The 20490-nt window shown below is 43.0% G+C and overlaps 1 protein-coding gene across 3 annotated transcripts in view; it reads right to left on the bottom strand.

The window, feature by feature from the left end:
- The window catches only part of foxp4 (forkhead box P4), a 93938-nt gene extending 73667 nt beyond the window's left edge, over nucleotides 1-20271 (bottom strand). For all 3 annotated transcript variants that reach the window (XM_038695655.1, XM_038695657.1, XM_038695656.1), the window contains exon 1: nucleotides 19718-20271. The gene's annotated coding sequence lies outside the window, so the exon portion shown is untranslated. The remainder of the gene's footprint in view (nucleotides 1-19717) is intronic.
- Between the last annotated feature and the right edge of the window lie 219 nt (nucleotides 20272-20490).

Raw genomic sequence — 20490 nt, 5'->3', positions numbered from 1 at the left:
AGTTATTGCCATAATTCTGTTCCAACAATAACTGACATCTGGTGCACTAATTGGCAGACTACAGCTTCTATGTCTGAGTTTTGTCCCATCAAGCTTCCCTTACTGTGGCTGCTCAAAGGAAAACTGAGAGTTTGCGCATCAGCATCACTAGGCGCCATGTCTTTACTGCTCACCAGCTGACAACCACTTTTACGCACTCACCTCCACACACAGTTTCCGCCAACACACAGACGCATGACAGACAGACACACACACATACACATACACACACACACACACACACACAAAACAGCTGCATTTCAGTTTTACTTCCCCTAAATGACGAAAACACAAAAACAGTTGGATTTCATTCAGCGTAATCAAAGCTGACATCGAGTACGTCTTTGTGAGATGACGTCAACACACACACACACACACACACACATAGTCTATAGGATGTAATTTCAGTGGTTGGGTGTAATTTACTGGTGTAAGCTGAAACCAGACAGGGCATCTAGAGTGATCCCTGCTAGATCAAAAGCAAACCATACAATACAAAATACACACACACATACACACACAAAGGCATATGCTCAAGGTACGCTCAAAAATGAACACACTCACAGTGACTTCTGCTCTTTTGGATAGAAAAAGGCCCAGGTTGTCTGAGGTGTTACAAAATGGCAATGTACTTGAATTTACAAGAAATGAGCATTTGAATATTGTCCCACACAAAGTGTCCTTGGGATCATTCTAATCCTCTCAGGTATGCCACTTTCCCATGGTCCAACCTAACCTCAGCACACACACACACTCACATACACACACATACATGGGGGAGATTATTAAAGAGACCTCGTGGCACATGGAGGTTCTTGATGGATTTAACATCAGGAATGATTGTTAACTTTTAGGACTCAAAAGACTTGGAGTGACTCCTGAGAAAAAACGGAGCTCTCAGCCAGACACACGGATCACATGACAACTGGGCCGCAGCAGAGACCCCTGGGAAAACGGCACAGTGCCATCTCTCAGATCACACGGACTCAGGACCCAGACTGTAACGACGCTGTACAGCTCTATGATATTTAGGTATGAATATACCATTCACCGGTGCAGAAGCTTGAAGTGGGTTTTCACGTGAATATGTACATCACAGTCAAGTGGTTAAGGAAAAAAAAAAGATAATCACCGTGAAATAAATTAAACCTATTAAGAGGACCATACGCTCAAGGTGACAGAAGAAATTAATTTGGCTCAACTATTGAGACCCATACCTCCACCCCGCTATAGGATTTCTACCAAACTAATTATCACGCTCCACTTTCAGAAATAATAAGGAAAGTACTTAATAGGTTAGGATTCACCCCTGCATTCATATGTCCATTTAACATCCCTGCTTTCATGCCCACACACTCTTGCCTTAATACAATTTCCCATCCGTGATTTAAAATAGGGGAAGGAATTATATTTCAAGTGGTGTCAGGATTAGAATATACAAGCAGTGATATTAAAATACTGTAAGGTCTTTTGTGTGTGTGCGCCAAGCCTTTCTGAGTGGCTGAAGCGGAGGTAAAGATGTTAAATAATGTTTTTGTCACAGTTTAAGACGACGGAGGAATTACAATGAAACCACAGATCTCTGATTAGTCTTCTCTCACTGTATATTAATTTTGTTCCCTCTCTGCTTTATGCTGGTAAGGAGTTTAATTTTTAAACAGAGCACAGATATGAAAAGACCCCCAAGTGTGAGCTCCTACGCCAGCAACTGAAGTCTGTTTATCTAGTCAGCCATTCGCTCCAATTATAACAACATCCAAATGCAACTATTGTTTCATTTCAAACATTCTTTCAAATTAAAATCACTTTTTTGTGTTTTTATCCCCTTACTTGCGCACCAATGAATTAGCATTTCAGCGCCCCAGGCTATGGAGAAAGTGTGAAGTCAAAATGCAGGTTAGGCCAGTTTTGTTCATTATCAGTGCAACAAAAGTGAAGCATAAAATAAATGAATAAAAAGACTGAGCAAGCCCTTAACATGAGTTTTATCAAATTTCTCTTTTTTATTCTTTATTTTTTTAAAGAATATAAATGCAATAAACATTAATCACATATTCGTGAGGATCCTTCTGTGGCCTACAGCTCTTTTTTTTCATTTAAAATATACCCTCCTGTCCTTTGCTGATTTCCCCCTTTGTGATATGTCGCTGAGCTCTGTGTCTCTGTAATTCTGTTCCCTGTGAAAGGTAACATGCGGGATGTCAGGGAGCGAAAAGGAGTCAATATCCTGACGAAGTCTGAGAGGATTACTATATGTCACTTCCCTTTGATTATAGCTCACACCACGGAGAATACTCCACACACGCAGAGCGCCAACATGACCACAAACACCTCCTGTCCCCGAAGGCATCAGCTGAGCTACCGTCAGAAGCATCAAAATAAAAAAAATAAAAGGGTCATAGAAAATACAGAGAGACTGAGAGGAAGAGGTCTATTAAGTGCTGTGGTTTTCTATTAAACTCTAGTGGAGGCGGGGGAGAAAAGGGGAAGAGGAGTTCACATTATCTAAGAGAATTCCAATTAACACTCTCCCCCTCAGTAATTAGCTACTAAAATAGCTAGCGAACAAACCCAAAATCCCAACCCTGACGCCACCACGTTGCCTAATTAATTCTCAAATCAGAAGCATCTGATGCAGAAAAGAACTTGATAGTGTAGATGACAGACAGACTGGACAGAATAAACCATGAGGACTTAGGCTAAAGTGTAAATAAAACATTTTATAAATGCTTTTGAGCTACAGGTTTTTTGCTCCTCATCACTTCCACTACGTTCTTGGGCTGCTCTTCTTTTGGACTTGGTGACAGTGTCTCTAAAATAATATACTATAGTAGACTTATTGCAACAGAGCTAGGGTAGAGCTAATTAATTGATTCATTTAGTCACATTCAAAAGCAAATACCATGTGTTTGCCACAATGAGGAATTAAAGTAAAGTGAGATCAAATATGAGATATAAAATAAAAGAAGGGCCAAACTGAGCGGTCTAGGCCGAACAAAATGAAGAGAATGAGGGAGGGAAAAGCTGAAGGGATGTAGCCAGAAAAGCAGATATCTTTTAGCCGTCTGCCGCTCATTTGCTCCTTCACTGGTCAGTTCTTCCACTGTTTAATGCAAACAGATGAGGCCTTTTCTCGCTCTTTTTCCAAATCCTTTCTTTTTAACGGTGGCTTCTTGGCCTCTGCAGTAACGTCAGCACAGCGTCTATTAAAACAGCATGTGTCCCAGACTGCTACACACACATACACACAGAAACTCACATACCCTCTGCACTCGGACATTTTTTTGTGAACTTTTAACCTCTTTCCATGAAGGGACATCTGGGGCATGGAGGTTAAGGTGTGCTCTAACATTTTTACAGCCATTGCCGTGTACGCGTATACAACTAATCAGTGTAAACTGCATTAAGATCTCATCTATCTGAGGCTCCTATCAGTGACCAGTGCTGATGGATAACAAGACAGAGATAAACTCAATAAGCCAACAACCCACCTGGCCACAAGGTGGGCTTTAAGATCCCACTCTAATAATACCAGCATAATTTATCTGATTTTCAATGTGCAAATGATGGCCTGTTCAAGTTGACATACATCTTAGGGACAATACAGTAACTCTAGCAATAGATTTTAATATATTGAGATATCCATCTGGTAGATTCTACGCTGATTTTTGTAGCCCACACACACACAAACACATGTAAACTAAGTCACACACACATAGACACAGTGGCACATTATTAAAAAAAACACATGCTGTCACACGCTGATCTGTATCTGGACAAGTCAAACTGTGATAAAGTCACTCTTCAACTACGGCAATCGATGGAAGTAATTTATTTACCTCACCAGGCAATTTCTGCTCTGTCTTCAGAGAGAAGGAGAGAGGGCGGAAGAGAGAGAGAGACAGAGGGAGATTTGGCAAGCATGTGTGAGTGGTGTGTAAATTAATCTAGCAGCAGTGAGAGCCAGAGCCATGTATAAGTCCATAAAACAAGAGGAGGTTAAAGCAGCTCACATCATACATACACACATCAGGCAAAGGTCCAACACCAAAACCACTTCTTCCAGAGAGAGAAGAGACATGAAACGTCATCTAGGTTCCATTAATGTGATGTGCAATCCCTCGATGCCACTAAAACGAGGGCGGATAAGAACAGTGAAGAGTTCTTTCTCTTCCTTTTTCTTTCTTTCTTGCTTTCTCTCCATTCAAAAGCAACATACACTGGAGAGAGGCCTATCCACGGTCCTTAACTTTAACTCAATGAAATAAAAGGCACTTAACTAAGCCTCAATGATCGATACAAACACTGCTGCTGGCCACACACACATACACATATGCAGACACACACTTATCCCACCTCCTCAGATGCTCATGCATATGCATGTCCATTGTGATTTATGCATCCTGGCGGGGGTGTGAGCCTATCTGAGAGCAAGGCCAACACACAGGTCAGCTCATTTGTAAATCAGTTGCCTATTTATGGATGTGCATGTGTGAGTGTTTGTGTGTGTATGTGTATGTTTGCGCCTATAAATCTCTGTGTACGTGCATGCAGGTAGAGGTCAGTGTGGAAACAGGCTCATAATCACAGAAGCACATTCATTCATTAGATTTATTGAATTCTTTCCAGCTTCTGCCCGTGTGTGTGTAAATCACACACAAGTTCTACACTATGGGTTGCCGTCCATTCAGTATGTGTGTGCGTTTGTGTGTGTGTTCCAAGTCATGTCCGCTGAGTGCTGACTACTTCTGCCAACCGGCGCTCTGACCCCGCTCTTTGCAGCAGGAAGTCGCCCAACTTTCTGACCTCTCTTATTATTCCCAGGGAAGGTTGGGGAAAAGCCTTTAGAAAAACGCCTTCCCATCAGAGTGGCTGTCAGTTAATGGGGTCCCCATGGTCTCGTCTGTCCTTTGCACTGGATTGTGGGTAAAAATAAGATGCGCTCTACATGCAAAGAGGCGTTAGGGGTTAAACGTACGTTAATTTGTGGCATAATCTGAGAATATAGCCTTCTTTGCACACATAAACGAAGAAAACAGTGTGTGCTTTTCTTTGTGGAAATTCAGTGGTGTTGCTCCACCCTCCTCCCACCTCTTCTGAACAACAGATTTGGGCTAATAGGGCAGCTGCTTGTCCCCCTCCCTCCGCTGTGCTGCTCCCCCTGCAACCCTTCCACCCTGTCTCCCTTCCCAAAAAAAAGCCCAGGAGGAAGCCTGTTGTTTTCAACTTGTTTTTGACACGGCTGTGAATGGAAAAGTTCCAACTGTTGGAACGCTCATCCCAGAAAAAAAAAAAATACACTGAATTTGTCCACCATTTTCCTTAAGTGTGGCTTAGTTCCCAGATCATTTAGAGATCATCTAAAAAATAGAAATTAAAGGAATAAAACACAGGCTGTCTGTTTATCCATCTATCTAGCTGTGTGTCTTTCCTCTTCTGTTTTGCTATGTTGTCAACAGGCAACCGTATCCCAGAAATAAACCCTGCATTAGGCCGGCCAGCAACTCACATCACTCACACACAGTCAACAGTTCATTCCCTCTGCAATGCAATGCAAAAAAAAAAAAACATTTGGAAAGACTACAGCAAGTGCCTGGATATACAAAAAAGGAAATGTGAAAATATTGCAAGCTATTGCAACATAACAAATAATACCAGGAGAAACACTATCAAGAGCAAAACCCCTCAAACACACCAATCACATCAATCCTTTGTGGTGTGCATAAGTGAGCTCACAGAGATGTTTCACTAGATTGAAAACTACTGTGAGTGTTCGCCCAATCAGGTAAGACAGCAGGTTCTGACCCCTATGTGTGTTCGTGTGTGCCGGTGTTTGTTTGTATGCGAGCATGTGTTTGTGTGCACGTGGGGATTGCCCATGTGTGTAACTCAAGCCAAACTGTAAGCCATATGCCAGTCTCCCTCTGATGCCAGCCACCCTCCCCTTTCCCCCCCTCCCCAAACCAGACACAAACACACTCACACGCATGCACAGACTTCCCTGTAAAAAAAAAGAAAAAACAAAGAAAAAGCCCCTCCACTTCATTAGGAAAGTAAACACAAGTGCTGTCTGAAGTGGCTAATTAGAGACTAATTACTCCCTGCTCGTTACTAATGCAAATTAGATTACGCTGCTTAACTTCCTCGTGTCCACAACGCTGCTGTTAATTGAAGCCTTTTGAAATTAAATTACCCGCTAATTAGCATATCAAAACCATTAATTCTGAGCAAGGAGGGGAAAAAAACAACAACAAATGCCAAGTTTTGCTAATGCGTTTTGCTAATTGAATATGTACGCTCAATGCAGGGGTTTGTGCCTGGAATACCTATTCAGCTGATCAGTGTGCGCATTTGCTTGTGTATCTGTGTATATGTGTGCGCGCAAGCAGCCAGACAGAAACACCATGCATCATAAGAGCAGCATATAATTAAAAGGAACCATTCCATCTCTCCAAACGCTTTGTCAATATTTCCCTCTGAACGCACGACTCCACTGATGTTCAGTGTGCAGGGAGCGAGGGATACAGCAGAGCTGCAGAGAGAGGGAGTGCATGAGAGGGGATGGATATTCATCTCATGAGAGGCAAAAGAGCCACTGTGGGTGAATGTGGAGTGTGTGTGTTGCAGTGGTATGTGAGCGGGGTTAGCGTTTGTCCAGGCTGTAAGCCTTCTTTGAAGTAAAGGAACTCTGTCTCTCTGCTGCTCTCCTAAAGCCCTGGACCTGCCAGCCCTTTCTCTGCACCCCGCCTCTCTCTTCATCTGGCCCCTCTTCACCTCCGTTACAATACCTGTCCAATTAGGGAAACACACACACACATACATTTTATGGCCACTAGCAGGTGAACAGCCCACTCTTTCCTTCAATCAAAGCTGAATCAGTTTTTTCTCTCTTCTAACTGAATCGATGATTTGAAACTTTGTGGATTAGAAATTGTGAGCATATTCATGGCCAGGGCTACCTGCTTATGAATAAGAGAGGAGGCACACAGCGAAGCCAGGAGCTATTAGCTACTTTAATCTGCTGACGAAATAAAAGAATCATACATCTAAAGATCTATCTCAGCTTTGCATGTAAAATCAGCAGAAATAATGTCATTCTGAACAACTCCCCTTTCCCTTTCCCTAAATATCTATCCAATCAGGGTGTGTGAAGAGCCCCATTCAGGTTGGCCCTTATAAAAGTTTCATCTTATTACACTTTCCAACTTCTCATTTCATTATCCCTATAATGGCAGATGAAAAAACGAATGGTAAAATTGAGAGGTAGCCATACAAAAAAATTAAATAACCATGATAATTAGATGTAAAGATATTATAATTCCTTTAACAGGATGCATAGAAACTGCTGCTCGACAATATTTGCCCTAATTGCTAGAATTATCATATTAACCAGTTACCATTTGAGTAAGTTGATTAAAAAATTGATTATTCGTCTATTTCTTTTAGGAGTTTCTTAATCAAAATCTTACATCCTTGAAAAATTAATTTGAAGCCGTTTCTTATCAGTTAATTAAATCGGGTTGGAAGTCATTTTTTCTGTGCGGCATGATTAGAACGGTTCTGTTCTCTTCTGTTCAGACACCATGACGTTAGAGGGGGAACTTTTCACTGTCTCATCAAACATTCACAACCACAAGAATAGGACTTCTTTGAAGGGCCCGCCGCCTTTTTTTTCTTCCAAACCTCTGCCTTTCTGATAAATTGTGCTATACCCAATAGATCTTTCTTTCTCTCATTAACGGACAGAGAAAGCGAAATGAGAGGGGAGGGGAAGAGAGGAAGAGAAAAGGAGAGCGGCGAGGGGAGTCAGAGCAGAGTGAGGGGGCGGGGGTCAAATTGGGGGGGGGGGTGAGAGGTGGGAAAAACACGGCAGAAAAACAGAACCAATGGCAGAGATAAAGTCAAAGGGAGAAATGAATACACTGGCAAATTTTACAACACAATGAAGAAAATTCAATAATATAAAGACAACGCAGGCACACACATACATACACACACGTTGCCTGGGTGACAGCCTTGGGGTGGCCTGAGCTGAGACTAAACAACTAAGCCAGAAGCTAAAACAAGACCTGCTGTTACTACAGAGACAAAATGGGTGTCTAACCAAAAAGTGTTCTCTCTTGGTCATTTCATTTTGGTAATACTTTGTGTTATCTAAAGATTTTTATTTTATTAAAATAAACATGTGAAAATAGCATATGACAGGTGTTGGTGAAAATAGATTCTCCTGATATTCATAATAGATTTTACTTTGTTCTGTATAAATTCAAATTTGCAGCTTGCAGACTACACATCAGAGGGTGACTTCACCTCAGAAAACTAGTTTTCTATTTCTGGAAGAAGACTAATTATAAAGCTCTGCCCCTGGGAAAGAAAAGCCCCTCTTGAAGGAGAGAGGCAGGCAGAGAGTCCATTCAGCTCTGGCATCAGTGGAATATAAGTTTGTCTCTCTCTACTTCAGCGAGCAGCAGAGCAGAACCGAACAGATACAGTGCGCTCCACTCATCTGTCCATACCCGAGTCCTCAGGGAGGTATGGGAGGATTGGAGAGGGAGGGAGGGGGTTCAAAAGGAGAATTAAAAGAAGAATCAGTGAGGATTCAGAGCGGTATGGTGAGTCTCTCTGATTGGGTAATGAATTGAATGATTATTAGAGCCCTGGTAGTGAAAGTTACATAGAAATCTCTGCTCGTCATCAGCCAATCAACACGCTCCCTCATCAACCAATCAAACCCCCACACTGGGGGGGTGCAGTGATGGAGGTGAGGGGGTTTTTCTATTTGCTCCATCTGCCTCCCTCCCCATATTTCTCTCTCTCTTTTTTCTCTTACAACCTGTCACTCTATCTTTGGTACAGCTGCCCTCATCTTTCTCCGTGGGAGACAGAGAATTCTCAAAGCCACAATTACTGTACAGAACTATCAATTTCCCCTTCAATTAACCCTGTGGGAAGAGAGGGGACGAAGGAGAGGAAGGAGAGAGCAGAGAAGGGGATGAGAGATTCAAATTTAGGATGAAGAGGGCCACCTCGGCCCACTCCTCCTACCCCCACCTCCTCCCCCCAGGGTGTAGTCATGTGTTTGGGCTGAGGAGGGAGGGAATTACCTCCCCGGGATGAACTTGACCCAGGCACTGGAGGTCAAACCAGTTACTATACGGCACTGGGCCCCCTATCCTCATTACCAGCAAATAGGCCCAGCCACTGTTCCACTAATGCAGACTGTATGTTAATAGCCAGCGCACAAACCACAGCGCAGAGCTGCCGAAAGCTAAGAGAGAGATAGACAGAGAGAGGCAGAATGGCAAGGAGGAGGATGGTGGGAAAGAGAGGAGAGAGAAAAAGGGTGGAGAAGAGAGGAGGAGGGATAAGGAGGGGGCGTGAGCCAGGAGTTGTGTTTCTTAGATCAGCAACTAAAGGCCTGCGCACCGTAACAACGGACGACTGTGACGGCATGCCTGCTCTCTGCGCTCTGCTCCCCTCTCCTCCTCTTCTTTGCTTTCTCACTTCCCTTCCCACCTCCTCCTCCTCCTCCTCCTCCTCCTCCTCCTCCTCCTCCTCCTCCTCCTCCCCCCTCCACCCACTCTGCAAGTGAACCCCCGGGGGAGCTGCTCAAACCAAACCCAGCCTTCAGCAAAGTTTCACAGGCAAACTTTTCACAAAGCCCCCAGAAGCCTTACGCCTGCCTGACACCACGAAGCATGCCAGGTTTTCATTGCAACTCACCCTCCCTCCCGTCCTCTTTTTTGTACTTTAGTCCCTCGTTCCTCCCTCAGTCCCCTCCCTCGTTTATGCTGACTACTTTCCGAGGCTAATGCACTGGTCCTGACTGACCTTTAGACAATGGAAAACTGCAGCAGCAGAAGTTGCCGATTAGGGCTACAGGTTGCACATGGCAGCGCTGACCTTCACTGGGCAAATGGGCATTGTGGTGTCTGCTAATCCAACACCCCAATGGCCGCCTTTCAACCTGATAATAAATTCCCTGAGTTCTTGAAGAAAATATCTCCATGATTTTGCTGATTGTAAATACTTAAAATGTTTCATACTGGAAATAATGGGGAAGACATACAAAGAAGAAATCTGTTAAACATATATATCTTTGTCATTTGTTGTTTTGGTCAGAGAATTGTGGCTGAAATCTGTTTTTGCACTATGAGGCACAATCTTTTTGTCCAGGGACAAGTAGGTGTGCTGACAAAACACTGCATTCACCTTTCACTCCACTCAAAAAACAGACTGAACAAAATGTATCAACATAATTCAGCACATTTTTCTCACACTAAATATAATTCTTTGAAAGAGTAAAAGCAAGTTTGCAAATCAGAATGTGTGTAAATGCAGTAGTTCCCTTATTCTCTTACATGACATTTGCTTGCATTCAAAGCGAGCAAAATATTTCACTTAAATAGATTTAAAGAAAAAACATTGAATTTTCTCCTATTGAATATTACAATGATAAAAAAAATTTTTTTTGTCATTTTACCACACACACACACACACACACACACACACACACACACACATATAAACAGCCTCTCAGAAACTGTTGAGGGGGCTATTGATTAACCTTGCAGTGAGTTTTGTCATTTCAGTCATATAAAATAAATTATTCCTATTGAAATGGGGCCTGAGGAGAGGTAGCAAATGTTGGAGGTAAACTGTGATGACAGCTTGGATGTAATGAAGAGGCTGAGGGAACACAGAGCCGTGATAATTAGAGACAACAGGCATGACAAGAGGAGAGGAGGAGAGAGGGAGAGAGGGAGAGAGGGAGAGCAAAGACGGGGGAGGGAGGGGGGAGTAGATGGACAGGAGAAAGAGCAACGAGAAAAGAGAGACAGCGAGTGTTGAGTCCTTCACAGTGAGTGACTATCGGAGCTCCGACAGGGAAAAGAACACTTTCCGACCAACCACGGGCCAGAAATGAAGGCAGCTCTAGCAACTGCAGGCACGCACACTGTGTGTGTGTATGTGTGTAGCCTTATGAGAACATCTTTCCCGATACATTTAAAAAACAAATGAAAGTGAAAAGGGACAGATAAAATTGTCTTTTTTAGTTTACGTATGTCTCGTCATAAGTCTACCAAAATTGTCTGTGGAAGGAGGAAATATGTCTGCGTTTAAACATTGTGTTGTGCCTTTGTAGATACAGTGGAACAGTGAGCATGTGGAAGCAGTGTATTTGAATTATGTTTTTCTCTTTTAATCCAAGAAAAAATTGTTTTAATTAATTGTTAAAAGAAAAAAATAATGGCAGTTTTTTATTTCAAAACTTGAATTGATTTATTGAAGTTGAAAATGAAAAACTATGGTACATGTAAAAAAAGAAAATACTATTAGAAAACTTTTCTTTAATTAACATGAAATCTGATAACAGTAAATATATTTGAACAGTATCATATGCAGCCTGTTAAGAGTAATTTGAAAATTACCTTGGCTTGAACAGTGAGTCCAGATTCTAAGCACTGTTAGAATCAAAGACGGTACTTCTCTCTTTCAAACAATACTTTTCCTACTTTTTAACTGATCTTTTCTTCTTGTTTTTCAGTGCTCTCTGCTTTCCCTTCCTCTCACCCCCTGACCAACATTCTGCCGACAAACAGCTAACGCTGCTTCAAAGGCCAACAGCCCCACAACGCAAACACACAGACACACACACACACTGCCTCCTCTCTCCTCAGGAACATGAGAGCTGGCTCTAATTCACAGGCTGGTAAAGCTGTGGTGGACAGCAATCTTGATCTGGCAGGATCAGGCTACTTTTATTTCCCCGAGAGCCACAGGGGAGGAGGGGAGGAGAGGTGGAGGGAGGTGAGTGGGTGGGTTTGTGTAGGGGGGTGGGGGTGGGGGCTAAAATCTTTCTACAAATGTCAGACAACGACCGATGACCAGGGGCTGCAGAGATACACACTCTCACACAACCATGCGAGCTTACATACATCATAAACACTCCTGAAAAAGCCCAAAAGTGCCACCCAGACTCATCACTCTCCGTCTCATGAGTCTGTGGAAGGAGGGAAGTGGGGGCAAGAAGGGAGCGAAGGAGGAGAAGGAGGAGGGAGCGAGGGAAAGGGGGGGGGGGATCACACAATTATTCAGATAACAGCTGGCTATAATCTAGTGGCAGATGTCTCTCGGTCAACAATGCCCACCACACACAGGCGTGCATGTGTATGAGCATACACACCAACAGAGTTTCAATGCCCAGCGAGCAGCCACACTGGAAAAAAAACGGGGGAAAAAAAACGGCCGCTGATGAACCAGCACCACCTCCATAACAACACAGCTCCCTATTGCTCTGTCTGGGAAAGTTTAGTTTCTGGTGCAGATGAAACAGTTTAAAAAAAAAAAAAGACAGAGAACAATGAGACACGTCTTGTGTGATACACGCAAGTTGGGAAAGTGACGACCTGTTTGCTTTTCTTCTCCTCCAACAGCCGCCTGAAAAACAAAACCTAAAACCTGAGGAATTCTGTGCGAGGAGGAGAGAGGTGGAGGGTCACCCTTTGATTGACAGTTAATTGTAGTTACACACACACAATAAGTGTACACACATGCAGAACAGCATCCCTCTCGTCTGTGAGTGATCTCCAAGATTCCCGATAGTGGCTCTAGCAGTCACCTCTCCTCCCCCCCTGCCTCCCCCTCCTCTCCCCTCTCTCAAAGGGCACTATAGAAGCCATAGCGTCTGTACCCCCACTGGGCAAAGCCAGTGCAATCTCTTCACCTTGAAAGCCACAGCAGACGAAAGACGAAGAAGAAAAGTCGAAGGAGGACAGAAGTTGATAATGACAAAACAGACAGAGAGCATGGCGTCCTTTGCTATGGGGAAAATCATATTTATCATATTTACTCTAAAGAACAATCTTGGAATATTTCTTCCAGAAGTTTTGGGACACTAAATTTCCAAGCTCTTTTCTGCTCTAACAGGAACAAATCCTCATGTGAGGTTACACGCAGTGGATGAGGAAGGAAGGGCAGTCCAAGCAAGTGGTGAGAGCAAGCTCTGTCAATCCATCAAACCAGGCAGCCTATTGTGATTTGATTTAACACTGGTTAACAGCTCGTCCTGTCAGGGGATGGATCATCCCACAGCGTCTCACATGCTAATAGCTTAAGTAGGCATCCCGTGTCCCCCGGAACTAATACCATAAATACTAATACCATAAAAGAGTAGTGCACGCCAACGCTCCAGCCTCACTTTTGCTTGTGTTAGCCAACATCCCGATACTTTACGGATTAGAAAACATAATGAGATGCATTTATATGGTTATTACCTCCCCGGTCCAGGATGGCAAGGAACAGGGACGAGGAGGAAATTCTGCATTGCTAATTTCCTATCACCATATGTTAATGTGAAGTCATCCTGGCTGAAGCTATTCAAATATCCTGATGCAAATCAAAAACTAAAAAATGCTGAAATAAATCAGATTAATGGTAGATCTGATAACTGCCATCATAAAGACACTCCAGGAATAAGCTAAAAATTAAATGAGCAAAGAAATCTAAATGTGAGGTATTATTATTTACCACGCTTTATATCAGGAACTCGTAAGCGAATAATATGTAAACCTGAATGGAGTTCAATCAGGTTGTACTTGAGTCAATGGACCTGGATGAGAATCCCTGTGTGCTCCTCCTTTTCTGTGAATCTCAGCATTTTATCAGAGCCTTCATTTGTCCGCTCGGCAGATTTCACCGCCGCAGTGCCACGTCCAAACGAGCACTCAAGAGCTGTGTAACGCTTCTCTGCGGTAAGATGGTTTATGAAATGTGCAAAACGTGTGCACGCGCGTCTGTGTGTTTGTGTGTATCCATAACTGTCTTGCGCTTCCCAGCTGTCACCTACCCGTCACAGCCATCCTTTCAATACACATTAAAGCGGTGCTGCAGAAAGTTTAGTCACATTGTTGTTCTGAGCGAAGCTTTCCACTGATCTGCTCCCTCGGTTCCCCGCTCGATTGACGGCTGCCCTGTCAGATTGTCGCAGCGCTTTAGAAAACACCAACGGCTCTCTGATGAAGTGCTTACAAAAGGTCATAGGGTGGAGGCGATGGAGAGGAGGGGAGCCAACTACTGAGAGAGGGAGGCAGGGGGAAAGGAAAGGGAGACGGGACAGAGTGAAGGAAAATCTATAACACAAATACAGCTGTCAGAAGCAATGCAGAGTTAGCAGGGGACACAACGACCGATGAGAGCTTTTTCATGAAGATGCTCTGCTTGAACACAACGGGCGTTCTCTTTTTACACACAAGTGCTGCTCGGGTATTTTTCTGCTTCCACTGACCGTCTCGTGTGCTCCACCTGGCCCTGTCACTGACCTAATGATCCGGTGCGACTCGTTCTTTCTGTCTGTGAAATCTAACTGGAGAGCTCCAACTGCCTTACTTCACACTCTGCTCTCATTCCCCCAGACTCCACAGCCACAGCCCTCTCCTTCAGCTGCAGCCATGGCCTCAGGTGCCAAGCGCACTCTGGAGAGGCTGATCTAATGCTTCCACAGCTATAATGACCCACGCCTAAAACCCCTCGCTTCTACCAGTCTTTCACTCATGTGTTCTATCTCTCTGTCTGTCCCTCTCTTGCTCCCCACACCCCACACCACCCTGCCCATAGGAAACAGCCTCTTCCGCTCTGAGCTGTTGGGTCACTCCTTCTCACATCCATCAGCTGTTAATGGGCTGGTGCTCTGTGGCGTTGGAGAAACATCTCCGATGCCCCCCCCCCCCCCTCCCCCCACACGCACACACACGCACACACACACACATTGAAAAGCTCATCTAAAACGCATGGGCATGTTAATGACCACAGGCTAAACCACTGTGTCAGGCGAAACGATTACCTTATCAATCAGATGGAGAAAAGTGCGTCAATTTTAGAGAATTAAGTTGGGACCATGAGCGGGGCTGCTGTCGCCACATCCGCAGACACAAAAGGTAAAAGAAAAGGCAACAAAAGACAACAACTGCTCTCTCTCTCTCACAGGTGGTCAATTTCCTTAAGACCGCTGGAGGCATCTTCTCGCTTTCCTTCTCCGCTGTCCTGCAACTTGCCTGTACGACAACGCCTTCTGACCCATCGTAAAAACACATCTCATCTTTGAAAAATGTGTGGGATTTATTATATGTACACACGCGCACACACACACACACACACACACACACACACACACACTCACACAGTATTCAGCCTTCAACCTCTCCTAAATAACAGGTTCAATTAGAACCACATGTATAATCAGGCCTCAGTCTAAAGCAATGTGGCGGCTGTTTCACTGTGCAGTCAATCACTTCAATCCACAACCAGAACATTCCCCCACTTGCTGGCTGCCCGTGAAGAAAAACACCATCATTTAATCCATTAATTTGTCAATTATATTTCATTAACATATTTTTAAAGGAGTAACTAGCCATAATTGCTATTATACTGGTATTCAGTTATTACATATGGAGACGTGTAGATTTGCCATCTTTTTACATCTCTAAAAAGGAGCAATTTTATTTTAGAAAAATCCAAGATACACTAAATTAAAATGTGTTTTATTTCAAAACATATTTGCACAACCTGTAGAATATCTTCTCTTACAGTTGTTCCATATTTAAAAGCCCAAAACAGCTCAAATGTGCACACCGTGCAGTAACAGCAGCTTCAGGACCAACACTTGAAATAATTCCATTTAAAACAAGCTTTCGCTCACTGCACAGTAAAAATTTTGCTTTTCTCAAACCCCATCTAAAGGATATTGAAAATTTAACTATTTCAGCTTTTAAGCAGGTAATGCACTAAGTGCTGCAATAGAAGTAAACCTGTGAGTATCTATCATGGGTCAAACCCTACATGTATAGCAGAGTCGTATACGGGTGCTCTTCAACATCACTTTGGAGCCAAAAGCCCACTCAGACTTGTGGGTTTGGGATAGCAGGAGGGCTTTAATGAAGAGAGCGCGAGAGATGGAGAGACGGACAGGCGAGCCATCAACGCTACCGACGCACAGGACATTTAAAAACTTCAAATACTGTCCATTTTCACTCAAGCAGGACAGGTGAATTGAGAAAAAAGCACTCCTGTATACACACACGCCTGCACTCAGATATATACACTCTTCCACACATACATTCACATGCGCTCGTGCTGGAGGTAAGGACTCTCTGAGTGAGTTTATGGACTAACACAATCATGTTGGTGGCTTTTAAACCTGCTGAAGGGGTTTTTAAGCGCAAGAGATTCATAGCCATTATTGCCTGTCTCTAGACGGGCTCGTACATGGCTCATACATGGTTCAAGTCACACGACGGCACACAGTTCCATTGCACGGGGCCCAGCTGAAAATCATCATTTCAGTAGTGTGCCATTAAGCATAACAGAAACAACTGTCTGGTGGCGAACAGAGTCTGAAACAGACAAAAGTCAGCAGTACATGAGCGACTCTTGCAAACAATGAAAGAAAACAGGACATGGAAAAAAACACAGCTGTCGAGGGGAGAGGGGGAAAAAAAGCCAAGAAGGGAAAGTGTTGAAGCAAGTCAGATGAAAAAAGGTGGCAATGCTGAGGCAAACACACAGACACGGACGCACAATAGCCGACAGAGAACAGAGAGAGTCAGTCTGTCTCTGACACCTCTGGCTTCCTGCACATGTACACTCTTTTTTAACCAAATAACTACTTCTGCCTCTCAAATACTCTTTTGTTCATTGTCTCCTTTTATATTTCCATGAAAAGCCTGTCCCTGATGTGATAGCCTATCAACGAAAAAAGCACTACATAGAAATGATCACTTTACAGTGAGTTTATACTCTTGGCAAATTCTGTAGTGTTTAAATAAGAAGTAGAAATTTAAAAAAGATAATTTCCTCTGTCCTTCAGCAGGGTCTCTCGCTGTTTTTTCTGAGCCCCAGTGCAGGCTTCTTTTTGAGGTTTGCAAGTGCCATCACTGAGTCAATTTTAAATAAAAATGTACAAATCACTAAATTGTGTAGTAATCTTTATTTTGTTGGAAATCGTACCAGTGACTTCAAACGTCATTCTTTTAACTGAGACATCACAGCCCCTGAGCCTTCACTGTGTCAAAGAGAAATTAAGCAGCTGACAGAACATGTAGTAACAAAACTCATTTTTTAAAAAGAAAGTCAAACTGAAACTGGCTGAATTATTTCTTCTGAATTTCTAGCAAATCATTTTAGCAAATATAGCATATTGGGCAAATCTATAGCAATGTTTTTTTCTGAGATGCATTGAGGGTTATTGCCAGTAAATTATTTTCACACTATTGAAATGCTTCAGGTATGCTGATATGCATATTATGCATATAAAATACACCCAGCATATCCTGTCTAAGATAAAATGAACAAATTAACCATCTTCAAATCTGATCTAATTTTTCTGATTTAAATAAACCACAACATGAAGCTGTGAGAACCCTGCTGTACATTAAAATTATGGATGTGAAGTTTTCCATGGAGGCTAAAGCTTCAATTCATGTAGGTGAAATAAACTTTTTTTTGTTGTAAATTTATTCTGCACACACTTTACACCAGGGGCTCCGAGCACCACAAAATACCTGCCTTTCTGTCTGACACCAGAAACGTGACAAGGTCATAAAACGTGATGAAGAGCTTTTTCATTCCCGCTGGATCTTCTATTAAAGTGCAATTAAAAGTGTGTCATCGCGTCGCGGAAATGCCACCACACAGAACGGGGTTGGGGTTGGGGGGGTTGAGGGGTAGGGGAGGAGGGCACAACAGGAGAGAGAGGACACAGTAAATAAAATTAATTATGCCAAATGCCCTGGCGCCCATCAATCACAGGGCAATAATGCCAGTGTCAGAGTGTGCACCCACACGGCCTGTATGCTTTTCTCTCAATGACAGACAACTAACAGCAATTAATTGTCATTTCATCTCTCCCTCTTTTTTTGTCTGCAGCTTTCCATCACGCGGGACCTGAGTCCACCTGACATGCGGGGATGTTCTGGCTGATGTTTGATATTTGATGAGGGGAGTTTTTATTTTAGGAGGTGGGGAGGAGAGAAAAGAACAATAACTTAAATTTTTACAACACTGAAGTTGATGTTCCACATTTTGTATTAGTTGCGCAAATTAAAGGCAATTTTGAACTGTTTATGTCATTGCAATATGTTATTTTTAAATAAGGCAGGCCTAAAACGTTTTTTTATTTTCCTTTAGGAAGAAAGATCATTTTCCTTTGTGGTGGAGGCCTACTGTCAAGCCGGTTTATGACTGCAAAAAGACAGGAAAAACATGGGTCATGCAGAGGTTCTGGTTCAGACTTCAACCCCCTCAATTTCTAAATTTATAATATTATCTAGGCTAAGTCAGCTCTAAACATCTGGGAATATTTTTATATTTTATCATCGCAAGTAAATCACGCATTTCATGCAATAAATCTTATTTATGAATTATAAAAATAAACTCAGACGCATGAATGTTAATAACGCACTGATTATCACGTGTACAGCCCTACTGATTAGATCCGTTTTAATATTCTCCGTTAAAACTGAAATTAAACTTTTCACTATGCATGAACAACTTTTCTCCGCGCCCTGCTGTTTAGACACTCATCTGAATATTGCTATTTATTTAATCTGGTAAGATTATATGGAAAATACAACATCAAAACTCAGTGAGGTCACAGAAAAGCGGTTCCAAATTCAAAAGTCAAAATGGTTTGAAAAGACAGTATTATCCCTGACCTATTGACTATGTCCACAAGAAAGCATTTTTCCCCTTCTTAAGACAAGGGGTCTATTGTCTTCAGTGAGGGGCGCAATGCCTTTTTGTAATTTTAAACATTATTGTTTAATTATCAGAAAAACAAAAATAAACTATTAAGAATTAAAAGAGTGTTTAACGGCTGCGAGTTAAACAGGTATAAAGCGATGACAAAGCATTCAAACCCTTCTAAAACGGGTGTGCAAATGTATCGCCTCTAACCTATGTCGGTGTTTATTATCAAATCCCCTAACAAGGGTTATTAACGGGGACGCAACTTTAAGTTTGTCTCCTCCGTTCAGATCCACTCCCGACATTTTAGTTAGTCCTAATCTGTGAGGAGAAGAAAAAAACTTTTTGTTGTGTCATGAGCTGAGACTTCGGACAATGACACTTTCTATGAATCACTGGTCCTCTCAGACCATCGAAACTTACCTATGCTCTGATAAATCCTAAGAGTTCAAATCAATTGCGATATCCCATTAAATATAACTGACGATTGAAATAAGCTTTGACTCAGTTTATAACACGTGTCAAAGTGGCGAAGAGGGAAGGGAGAAACTTTTTCCACCGTCGATTGTTTTTATCTTTCTATTGAAGGACTTGAACTAGGCTACTTCAAAGAGCATTTTAAAACGTGGCTGATAAGTTTAGCGTTCAACACCGCAGTGAAAAGAATCAAAGAAGTTCAAATGAAACATGGACGAAGGGAAGTCTTAAAGAGCAAAACGCCGAGTGTGCCTCGCTTTATAATAATCTATAACACCCTATAATATTATTAGGCTGACTTGGAGCAGTTTCACAAACAATGTGCGATGAAAAGTTGAAGTCTGATGGGTTTTTTTTTGTCTTTTGCTAGACTAGCGTGCGAGTTTCAATGGAAGCACAGAGTGAGGAAAGAGTGAGGAAGATAAAAAGGGGGAAATGAAAGTGTAGATAATGCATCAACCTGTTCTCTTGTTTTCTGAAGAAGTCAACTTTCACGCCAGTGGTTGGACCATGTGGACAGCCCGCTTCTGCTCCTCGAGCTCCCGGCGCGTCCACTCTCTCGCGGCGACAAAGGGGACACAAACCGACGGGACCGAAAAATTTCAACCAAAAAAAATGGAAAGAAACACAGAGGAGAGAGAGAGACAGAGAATGCTAGGATCTAAGACCGCAGGACCATTACTTTAAACGACAAAGCGTGCTCGTTAGTCCTTTCCTTTTCCCTTTTGTGTGCGTCCTCTCTCCTCGGAGTGGCCCCTCTGGAGTGAAGTCAGAACAATACTGCCGCTAAAACTCTGGCACTGTGCGCAAGTTGCCGCGGCGAAAGAGCGCAGCTTCTCGTCTTGTTTAGTTGCGTCTGCTTCCTCCGTTATCTCTTCAAGAGGCTTATTCAGCGCGAATAACCTCTCCACCGGTCCTCACTTTTTGGCATCCCGTCTGTTGCTTGCTCGTTCGCTGGAAATCAGGGTTGAATCACTAGAGCTGACTGTGGAGTGTGTGTGTGTGTGTGTTGCGAGGGGGCCAGTTTGCTGCGCTACCGTAATGCCTCTAAAGCAGGTGCGCGTTTTCATCGCTGCCCTATAATCGCAAAGCCCTGGCGCACAATTGCAAAATAGCAGCCGGTGAGAGGTATCTCTCTTTCTCGTGTGTGTGTGTGTGTGTGTGTAAGGGTGTGTTTGTGTGTGAGTGTGAGTGCAAGGCACTGATCTTTTGACCTCTCTTTGCATCCCGGCT

The sequence above is a fragment of the Micropterus salmoides genome, unplaced genomic scaffold, assembly GCF_014851395.1.
Source record: "Micropterus salmoides isolate LMB-PRFRI ecotype aquatic unplaced genomic scaffold, ASM1485139v1 Ms_hic_scaffold_4, whole genome shotgun sequence".
Classification (NCBI taxonomy): Eukaryota; Metazoa; Chordata; class Actinopteri; order Centrarchiformes; family Centrarchidae; genus Micropterus; species Micropterus salmoides.
The sequence above is the reverse complement of the archived record's forward strand: the minus strand, read 5'-3'. Positions and strand labels throughout refer to the sequence as shown.